This window comes from Triticum urartu, chromosome 1 (genome assembly GCF_003073215.2).
Source record: "Triticum urartu cultivar G1812 chromosome 1, Tu2.1, whole genome shotgun sequence".
NCBI classification, from domain to species: Eukaryota; Viridiplantae; Streptophyta; class Magnoliopsida; order Poales; family Poaceae; genus Triticum; species Triticum urartu.
The window spans coordinates 414445870-414454405 of record NC_053022.1 but is presented as its reverse complement, the minus strand read 5'-3'; the positions used below and the strand labels follow the sequence as shown (position 1 = coordinate 414454405).

The 8536-nt window shown below is 46.8% G+C and overlaps 1 long non-coding RNA gene across 1 annotated transcript; it reads right to left on the bottom strand.

The window, feature by feature from the left end:
* Positions 1 to 1578: 1578 nt before the first annotated feature.
* Positions 1579 to 2598, bottom strand: LOC125534922. Its single transcript, XR_007294557.1, has 2 exons — positions 2515 to 2598; positions 1579 to 1825 (listed from the first exon to the last, which is right to left on the bottom strand). It is a non-coding gene; the product is annotated as an uncharacterized LOC125534922 (long non-coding RNA).
* Positions 2599 to 8536: the final 5938 nt, after the last annotated feature.

The window sequence follows — 8536 nt, the reverse complement described above, 5'->3', positions numbered from 1 at the left end:
AGCTGACTAGACGAGTTTAGTTTGAACAACCCACTAAACAATTTAGCAATAAGAGCATACAACTACAGCAAAACAGAGCATAATTCAGTTCTAATATGCACAACTAAAACAACTCCAATTTTGGTTTTAATATGTATACAGCACGCATCATTGACCACGGAGCATACGGCCACAGCAAAACAAGGGAGCAATTCAGGGAAAGGAATACTACAGTTGCTTGAGACATGTGTTACTCGCTCGAAAGTAATCAGTAACCAATGAGTCAATAAAAGTGTGCAAGTAGGCCACTCTACCCAGTGAGATTAATACACTACAGAATCTATCTAAGACAAGACCACCACCGACATTAAACTGTACTATATTTCTGGACAGCAAACTAAATAGACGGCTGCTCTCAAACCATACATCCAAACGAGACAAACGAGTACTCTACGGAAACCTTAGAGCATGCTTTACAACTCATATGTAGAGGCCAACTTGAAATTATGAGCATAACAAACTCGTTTTTCAGTTAGAAGCTCGCTTCCCAAAACTGTCAGGTAGTGCAGTTTTTTAACTGAACCAAATTTAGTTTACGGAACGACCAGAGAAATCCAATTCTACAGGAGACATGATCATATTCCTAATCATCATGCATTTGCCATGCAGATCAACCAATTCTTCTTGAAAAATGAAAATTACAGCAGTGATTCTGAAATGGCATTTACCTTCCATATCAAAGATGAAGCGTTCCCTTCTTTTAACTTCTTCAACCTAGAGCTCCTGTAGAAGAATGAAAATGACCGTTATCATGGCCGCCAATTCAAAATGAAAGCAATACCTTCCAACAGAGAACAGCTAGGAAAAGAATAATTAACAGAATAATAAATAGATACACAAGCAGCTAGGAGTCGATCCTAAAGCATGAGGGCATGGATAACAGTAGCAACCATGAGGAGTAAATAGTAGCAAATATTATATTGGTGGAAAAAGGTAAATACCAGGAAGCTCTAAGAAGACTCCAAGAGCTTGATGGCTCACAATACAATCATGTTTTCGATAACAAATACTACTAGAATTAAGGCACTGAACATATTCTAAGAAGTATCAACATCATGGCAGTAAAAATTAGTAGTAGCAGCTAGCAGGACATCAATTGAACACAACGTAATTATCATTTGAACAATCGAGACAACAAGTTACGGAACAAGCATGTATTGACAGGATAGTTATCAATAGTATAGAACAGAACTAAATCAAACAGAACTAAATATGCAAACGACAAGTGTACAAAAGCTGTATATACTGATACATACATGCTAACTGATTTCTGTTTGGCCTTTAAAGCATTAGTACGCTTGTTACTCTTTTTAGAGAGACAGGTATGTATATGGTCCTTTTTGCGCCTGTGGTTGCAAGCATATGCAGAGAAGCAACTGTCGGACGACACTTATATGTGTACATTCAAAAGTAAGTACAAAATGGCTTTAGCTTCGAAACAAGAGAACCAGATGCATGCCCCATGAAGTATTTAATTTCAGGCGAGTGGGTGCAAACACCAACCATAACCAGGAATACTTGAGAACTACAAGTTAAATGTACTCAAAGAAACCACCAAAATCTCTCAATACCGGTCACAACAAGTAATCAGAATACAGCAGCAACAAGTACCAGGAATAAATCACGTAAGTAACTAGAACAGAGAAAGAAAATGTAGAAGTGGCACGAGTCATGAATGGTGTCTTGAGTTACTGCTGCATCGTCCGTAACAGAGGCCGAGGAACTCGCCGTGATGGGTTGCAGCATCTATGCTGATGCAGTCTCAGCCACAGGCTCCTCCTCACACCTGAAGTGAAACACGCAGGTTGGTCAGCAGAACTACAACAGTTTAGCTTTTGGAGATGACAAATAACTCAAATTACCCTTGATATCTGTTTCAAAAAAATTAACCTTCTAGTATGGCCATGTTAATACATAAAATTAACCTTTTCCCTTTTACTTTCTATGAAAAATGTAAGAGACCAGAATTCTACATGTAGCTTCTGTAGACATAAATCCTAGAGAAATACAACTCTGTACGAGAATCACCCCAAATATGAACAGAACAATTCGGTATCGCCTAGACGAGGAATTGAAAATGCATGAGCTGATGCTATTGTATGATACAGTTATATACTCCCATAAAAGAAGTGTTGTTTAAGTACACTCTCTTCGCTTTATTCCATCTATTAAGTATATACTCCCATAATAGATAAAAGAAGTATATACTCCCATAAAAGACCTCCAGCTGCCTTTCAGTGCCTACGTACAGTGCTTTGCAGTCAGGTTTAGGACTAGCACAGTGAAAACAAAACTATCTACTTGTTGTACTTGTTATGTTAAACCATCGAAATCAATCTGGTGTGACACAGGTGGGTTATGCTATCCACGACACGAGCACTGCATTTGTTAATATCGACTGCAGTAACGAGGGACTGTTCAATGCTACAATTCAACCACGGAGTAAACTCAAATGAGCGTGGAAGAAGAGCTCACCTCGTTGAAGGCGAGGATCTGGCCATAGCTCTTCTTCACGCATTCTCGAGAGGCTTCCGAATTTGAATCATGTCCTCACCAGAACTTGGACTTGGCGTGGATCTCACTGGTGGCCCAGAGCTTCATGCGGTAGATCCTGGGATGCTCCTCGGTCGGCGTCGGCAGGCCCCTCCCGACAACCTCGTACTGGTGGAACTGCACGAGCGCGAGCACCAAATGGTCAGTTCAGATCACATGACAAGAACTAATCCCCATGATAATGGTGCCTACGAGTAAGAGGGTCTCACCCTGACCGTGACCATCCTGGCCGGAGTTGCTGAGGTCGCCGTGCGTCGGTCTGGGCGATGGGATTGCTGTTGTGAGATGCTGCGACGGGCTTTTGTTCACGGGAGCCGCGCCAGCCCAGGGCCCCGCCGGTGAGCTCCGACGAGGGGAGGGGGAGGGAGGCGACCCCCATCACAATGGCTGCCAAATCCCTCCCTCTGGATCGAGGCTGTGTCCGCCAGATCGGTGTGGCCAAGGCTGCCAATCCGCCTCGCCTGCTTGAACTGGGCCTCGAGGAGAGGAGGTGGTGGCCATCGACGGTGGGGATGGGGGGCGACGGCGGCGGCGGCGTCCATCTCTGCCTGGATCACGCGCGTGGGGGTATGGGGAGGGGAGGGGAATTGGCTCGCGAGATTTGTTCGCGAGGGGGCGACTCGGACAGGAGGGGTGGTGGAAGGAAGGATGGCCGGTAGTGGGGGTGATGAGGAGGTCGGCGGCGGGGGTGGGATGGCAGAGAGAGGGAGGTCTGGGTCGGGGACAGGGGGATCTGGGAGGAGGTGGCGGCGGTGAGGAGCTGAGGGAGGAGGAGTGTGGGTGCGGGTTAGGGTTTGGGCTGCGGATGGATGGCTGGATGGAGAGGTGGAGAGTTGGATGGATGGATGGGCGCCATGTCATCGATCCGTGTGACAACTAAACCCACAAATGAGAATAGAGCACATATAATTGTGTTTTTCCTTTTGTTTTTCTTCTACTTTTACACATGAAAAAAATCAAAAAATGGTCTCACATTATGCACAAGTTTGTATCTTGAATGAAAAACAATGTTGCCTAAGAAATTTTTCATTTTCGTTGCATGAAATATTCATTTTCCATTTCTCGAGTGCTCAAAATTAGTTTTTTTGTGAAGAACATACCAAATATTTGTTGCAAAATTGTATTAAATCATTTTTATAAAATACTAGACCATATTTAATGTACAAATAACCAAATGGTTGGGTGTCAAAACTTTTAATCCACCTCTCGTGAAAAAGACAAATTTCTGCCGATTCAGTTGGAAGCGGATCAAATTTGAACTATAGTTGCCTCATAGTTTGCTATTTATTTTTTCCAAAAATCATTTCTAGGTACATAAGTATCTATTTAATCATAGAAACATCAATAGTTTTCCAAGATTCAACCACTAGCTAGGAACGGTCAAGCCCGCCGTTTTGACCGCATTTTGAAACGAGCATAAAAAATTCAAAAAAAATCAAAAAATTGGAAAACCTTTGCATTGTGTCATTATATGTGACCAAGTTTCCAGGAAAAATAATAAACTTGTAATACGGTAATTATTTTAAAAAAAGTGTTCTCAGAAATGAGATATCATGTGTGAAGATTCATGGATTTCAACCCAAACGCTCAATCTCATGGTCACATTCATGGCATAGTTTGTTCAAATGATCTCATATTGTGCACAGGGGTGCATCTTGGAATTCCAAACAATGTTGCCAAAGGGAGTTTTCATTTTCTTTGCACGGAAAATTCATTTTCCATTTTTCGAGTGCCCGAAATGAGGTTTTTTTGTGAAGGACCTACCATATATTTGTTGCAAAATTGTACCAAATCATTTTTATAAAATACTAGACCATATTTAATGCACAATTGACAAAATGCTTGGGTGCCAAAAGTTTTGATCCACCTCTGGTGAAAAAGACAAATTCCCGCCGGTTCAGTTGGAAGCGGGTCAAATTTGAACTACAGCTGCCTCATAGTTTGCTATTTATTTTTTCCAAAAATCATTTCTAGGTACATAAGTATCTATTTAATCAGAGAAACATCAAAAATTTTCCAAGATTCAACCACTAGCTAGGAACGGTCAAGCCCGCCGTTTTGACCGCATTTTGAAACAGGCATAAAAAATTCAAAAAAAATCAAAAAATTGGAAAACCTTCGCATTGTGTCATTATATGTGACTAAGTTTCCAGGAAAAATAATAAACTTGTAATACGGTAATTATTTTAAAAAAGTGTTCTCAGAAATGAGCTATCAAGTGTGAAGATTCATGGCTTTCAAGCCACATGATCAATCTTATGGCCACATTCATGGCATAGTTTGTTCAAATGATCTCATATTATGCACAAGGGTGCATATTGGAATGGCAAACAATGTTGCCTAAGGAAGTTTTCATTTTCTTTGGACGAAAAAACCATTTTCCATTTTCTGAGTGCCTGAAATGAACTTTTTTTGTGAAGGACCTACCATATATTTGTTGCAAAATTGTACCAAATCATTTTTATAAAATATTAGGACATATTTAATGCACAATTGACAAAATGGTTGGGTGCCAAAAGTTTTGATCCACCTCTGGTGAAAAAGACAAATTCCCGCCGATTTAGTTGGAAGCGGGTCAAATTTGAACTGCAGCTGCCTCATAGTTTGCTATTTATTTTTTTCAAAAATCATTTCTAGGTAAATAAGTATCTATTTAATCAGAAATACATGGTTTGATGGTGAGACATCGAGGTTTGGACGGTGGCCAAGGGCCCCAACTCTAGAGCGCGTAAGCTCGCATGCCCGCCGCGTGGTCACCGCGTGACCGTGGCGTTACCATGTGTTCTGGGCAGCCTAGGCATGTCTAGTGGGTTGGGCACTCCCCAGGTAGGTGCTAGGAAGAAAATCACAACATAAGATTCTCATGAGGAGACCGATCGATGCTCAAACATGAATAAGCAGCCAAGTGTTTGATTTGCGGTACGGGAAATGCACATGGCTAATGGGCGTGAGTTTTGGCTGAGGACGATCAGTTACTAAGAATACCGTCTTCACAAATTTTCACCTCAAAAGGAGGAACCTAGGTGGTACTTGCTTTACAAAGTACCACACTGGACATAAATACGAATGTTGATGCTGGGCTCAAAATAATGAATGGATTGAGTTGGCATTTGGTGGAGGATGGTTATTTGGGCATAGGAAAGCACTGTAGAAAATGAATACCATTTGGACATGCCAAAGTGGTACTTCCTTCACAAACTGTTGTTCTGAACAGAATAGGAAAATGAATATTTTTGAATTATTTTTGAACTAGGAAAGGAAGGTTTTTACATATTTGACAAAGATATGACCCAAAGAATTTATGAGATTTTTTTGGGAATTTTGGGAATGACAAAAATATAGGTTGCTTCACAACCTAGGGCAAAAACTGCCACATGGACATGACACATAGGCAAAACTGATGAGATGGAGCCTAGTCATCGCAACCCACCACAATTTACAAGGCTATGACCATCTATATTGGTCGTTAACAACTAGAAATAAGGCAGCGGACTAGCGTTGTTTGCTTTATGACCATTTCGTGTAAGGAAATTATGACCTTTTTGACCAAAATGGTCGCAATGGTTTAGGGTTTGGAGCCCCCCAGATAGCTTTTGACCAATTGGTCTAAAATGGTCATAAATTTATGACCAATTCTTCGAGGGTCACTGACAGAAGGTCATAAGTTGACATATTTCTTGTAGTGGCAATCTTGACGACGAAGAGGCCAAGGCATCGCTAGTGGCCTCTCGGGAGGCCCGGTCTCAGGCCGCTGAGGAGGCCCGGGAAGCTGACCGGCGCTGAGAGGCAGCGGAGGAGCGGGCTCGGGAGCTCCTGGCCCGGTGCCACTCATTGGAGGAGCAAGTGGAGCTGCGTGAGGCAGCCCTTGCGTCGATGGGGGTGGCCTCTGGCGACCCAGCAGAGCTCCAGAAGCGTGAGGAGGCGCTGACGCTGGAAGCCGCCGAACATGCACGCGAGTACGAGCATCTGGAGATGAGGGAGCGCTTGGTGATGCAGGCGGAGGATGATGTCGCTGCACGGGAAGCCCGTGTCCTGGAGGAGGTCGGACGTCGGGTGGCGACGGCGCGCTTGAACCTCGAGCGCGAGTTCGAGGAGAGGCTGGGGTTGATCCGGGCCGAGGCTGAAGGTAGGACTGTTGCCTTGAGGGCCAAGCTGGAGGAAGCGACGCGGCGGGCCGATGCTTTTCTGGCCGCCCTCGAGGTAGCGCAAGGGGAGTAAACCACCTCCCAGGACGAGGTGCTCCTTCTTCGCCATCGGGTGGAGGAGGCTGAGGCCATCGCGCGCCAGAATGCGGACGAGATACGTCAGCGGCGGATCCTGGAGCATGAGCACGGCCCCATGCTCACCACGCTCCGGGAGAGAGCCAACACAGCCTTGGGCAACATCTGCGAGGCGGCTGTTGGTGAGCCGCACACAGTCAACTACGCCGGCAACCTTTAGTTCTTCACCGATGTGGTGACGCAGCTAGAGGCGTGGTCGGTCAGGGCCGACAGGTTGGTGGTGGAGAGGAGCCGCGCCATGCTCGGGCGCGCCTTTTCTCGCCTCTTCAGCCATCTCCAGAACATGGATCCCCACTTCGATTTCGACGCCGCCATCGCCCCAGTCCCCCAGGCCATCCGAGTCGACCTGGCGCACTGGGTGGAAGACAATGTGGATGCTCTTGTCAGGGCCTTCACTTCGGACAACAATGGCATGATCGTGGCCGCCGACGAGGGCGGCCCTGGTGAACGGCCTTGACACCGCTGGCGGCAACGCAGACAGCGATGGCGAGTCCAGCGACGCCAGCAACGGTTCGGGAGGTGCTCCTGAGGACGCATTGGGGGATTCATACGATTGAATGTGCATCATTCATGTTTCCTTACCCTGCATGAATAAAACTCAGGTCTTGGCCTGATGGTTGTGAGAGCATTTTGGGAGGGGGAGCCCCTCATGTAAAACTTGTGTTCATCGTATTGGTAGACGTTACATTGCCCATGCGCCCGCGCCAAGTGGTTGGCTAAGCGACGTGCTAGTTGGCTAGTTTTACCTTCGTTCCGTGCGGGGCCTGAGGTAGCCTGTGGGAGGCTGTGGTATCCCGTGTTCCCTGATCGAATCCGTAGGATCTGCAGCAAAAAACCCTCCTGAGAGGATGCGGCGGCGGCAGTCTGGGCTGCGCGCAAGCTAGGCCTGACCCGGCTCGCGAGGGGCTCGCGAGGGGAGGCAGCTGAGGCGGAGTGGTAACCAAAACGCGAGGAATTGCTCAAACGAGACTAAGCACCCCTTCCCCGAACACACGCAAATCTCAAATTCGAATCCAACTTAAATCCAGCGGGGGAAAGCGACAACCAAAGGGAAAAGCAATGAAAGCAGACAAAAGGTCGCGTCCGGCACCTAATCTAGTCTTGGACGTCTTCTCACCAGCGCGGAGCTAAGTGCTGCCACTGGGCGTGGGAGGGAGCCCCAGGGCCTGAGGCCGGCACCCCTGAGACTTCGGGGCGTGTACAGCCCCACTCATTATTACGTGAGAGTGTCACGGGGCGGCGAGCTTCATAGGCACTGGGCCTTCTTCACAGGTACTGGCCTTGCTTCATATCGCCAGACGAGGGGCCCGCCTTGCGCCAAACTCTAGTGCCATCAACGACGACCGGAAACCAGGACACCGCCGATGGGGTAGAGCGGTCGCCAGCGGTTCCCCCGACGACCACGGGTCCTCCGCCAAGGGCAGGCCCTAAGGCACCTCCCCAGCAGAGGGCCTACCTCCTGAGAACACCTTGCTCCGAACGCCGCGGTGGTGATGTCAGATCTCGGTCCCTCTCCTACAGCCCCCTGTGCCCTCCTCCCGAGGGGTAGGAGACTATGGGAGCGGGGCAGCTGCTCGCTGTGGCGACCGGCACCTCCTGCGATCCATGATTAGCGTATGCCTGTTCCTGAGGAATTAGCGGTACCCGATAATCGTTGCCTCCAG